We start from the raw sequence: 2,730 nt of genomic DNA, 5'->3' as shown, positions 1-2,730 counted from the left end.
TCTACCTCCCGCCAGCCACTGTTGATGATCTTTATTGAACCGCTAGCGACCACCGGCCCAGATCCCTGCCTTCGCCGCCCTGCCCTCCCCTCGACCTCAACCTCCGCCGTGCTTGGCAGCGCCCCCCGGCCATCCCTTTAAGCCTGGTCGACCTCCAGATCGGGCGCCAGCAGCTCCTAGGCCCCACACCCCTAAGATAAACACCGAGGCGCTGCTTCCCCGGCGTAATAGGCGGACTAGCGCCTGTTACGCCAGGGAATGCTTCCTTTAATTGGAAATCAACTGACAAGGAATTGAAATCCAGGGGGCGACGGACCTCTAGCTAAGGTGAAATAGTATATGAGGAGAAACCTAGTGCATCGCGAGTTACTAGGAACAGCTAGTATCAATAAGCAGTCAACTAGTGTCTTCTGTGGGATGAATACCGTGCAAGTAGACACGTAAGATTTGCACGAATAAGGGAAGAGGAGTACCATTTCCGGTTGCTAGTGCTGGGTCTTCCGGATGTCGTAGCAATTTTCTTGGTTTTACTTGTGGAACTGATGTTTTGGAGGAGGGTCGAGCCTTGGACGAACCCATGGCCAAATTGTTGACTGTGTTGCGGTGGCTCACCCCGAACATAAAAACCGAAGACCGAAAACGGAACCCGAAAAGACTGAACTAGAAAAGACCGAATAAAAAATGGTCAGCACAAACAAAAGACCGAAGTTATTATGGTCTGTTTGGTCCTGCTGTCTCAAAGACCGAATAGCCCATAAACACCGAATTATAAAGCCCATACACAAGAGTTTACCAAAGGCCCATCCGGCCAGCCCAATTCAGGAGCGAGATACACACACGAGGGGACGAGACCTCACGATTAGCTCCTTCAGCCGCTTCACTCCCGTTCCCCATTCTCTCCCACTACGAACCCTAGCCACCACCACCCGCTGCTGTCGCCATGGCTTCGCACCTTGATCGATGAAGACCGGTGCCCACTGCCCGAGCGGCGGCCCTAACCGGTGAAGAACGGTGCTCCGAGCGGCGGCCCTGACCGGCGCGCCAAGCGGCGGCCCTGACCGCAGAAGACCGGCGCCCTGAGTGGTGGCCCTGACCATTGAAGATTGGTGCCTCGAGAGGTGGCCTCAAGACCCGCGCCCCGCGCCGCCAACCCCAACCTCCTGTAGGTCGCCCCGCTGTCTGTGACGCCACCATTCGCCACCACTGTTCCACCTCTCAACGACCGGTTCAACAGCTGCAGTTCATCACTAGCACCCGTTTTCTTCCATACTGTTCGTTGGCTAGCTGCCTGCTGCCAATTTTGGTTCTCCACATCGCAGCTGAAGGTGAGCTACTTCATCTCTCTCTGTAAATCTGTGATTCCCATGAAAATAAGCCTGCAGCAGGCATTTTCTAGGCAACACATGCCCTTGCTCTATGTCGAATGTTAGCATTTGGAGAGATCAAGTAGAACTCTATACTAAGCTTAACTAGAGGATATCAAATAGAATCTGTAGCCATTTTGGTTGTTCTGCAGACATATTATTTGTTTTCTATTTATTTATGCACTTTGGCTTGTGTCGTCCGTTCAACCTTGATAAACCAACACATTAAAATGGATCATTCAGAGTGCGGATTTGGGCTTGTGTCGTCCATTTAACTAGAGGAGAACAACTAGTAGGACTAGATAATTCCTATGTACACAGTAATGCAATTGTGCATGTTTCCTGAGACTAGATATACACATGGTGTATATCATTTTGGTAGTTGGTAAGAGATACACAAATATATATACTAGATATTATATGCATTTATTTATGTTGTGATTTTCTCGTGTTAATATTGTTTGACAAACCAATGTCCTCTTTTTTGTAGATGCTTTCTATACTGGAAACTAAACATGATGAGGAGCTGAATGACAAAAACGGTGATGGTGTTAGTTGCTTGTCCTTTTTGCTGTCAAATATAAATAAGTGTCCCTGCATGAATCTTGTTGCTGGTGAAGTGGTGATTATATATAGTGCTGATTTTATATTTTAAGATTTTCATGTGGTGTACTATACTCCGTGCATATTGCATACAAGTGTTACTTGTTTGAACTTTTCTTATGTACACATCCGCCTACATACAACATTTGTTGCCTCTGTACACGCACACCTTTGTACACACATATATCTCTATACTCAATGTAGTTTATATTTGTGATATAATCGTACTGGAAGTAACATAAATAACTTGGTCTGTTTGGTCGGGACGAAGACCGAATAGTAAAGACCGAAGACCGAATAGTGAAGAACCGAAAAGACCGAAATTATTTTAGTCTTCAATTATAGAAGACCGAAAAGACCAAACCAAACAAACTGAAAAGACCGAACGCCCAGGCTGAGCGGTGTCCGTCTGTCGGCGGAGGGGAAGCAGATCCGAGGCGGCAAAGGATAGTGTAGCGGGAACAGCTCCGGTGCGGTGGACGGTGACGATGTTGGAGCGGCAGCGGTGAGGCGCAGGACAGCGTGGTTGAACTAGCTCGAGTATGGACAACTCGGCCTTGGCTTCAACTACTAGCCGTGGAGGGCATTGCGGTTGCAGTTGCGATGGACGATCACGTCGAGGTATCGGCTCTAGAGTGATGGAGGAGGGTGGCGGTTAATGGGTGGGATGGGGTGGCGGACGGAGGACGCCGGGGTTTCATGGCTGGCAGAGAGGTAGTTTTGGCGCCCATGGAGTACGAATGGGGAATCGGACGGGGGGCGA

This window comes from Triticum dicoccoides, chromosome 2B (genome assembly GCF_002162155.2).
Source record: "Triticum dicoccoides isolate Atlit2015 ecotype Zavitan chromosome 2B, WEW_v2.0, whole genome shotgun sequence".
Lineage (NCBI taxonomy): Eukaryota > Viridiplantae > Streptophyta > Magnoliopsida > Poales > Poaceae > Triticum > Triticum dicoccoides.
Note: the sequence above shows the minus strand (reverse complement) of the source record.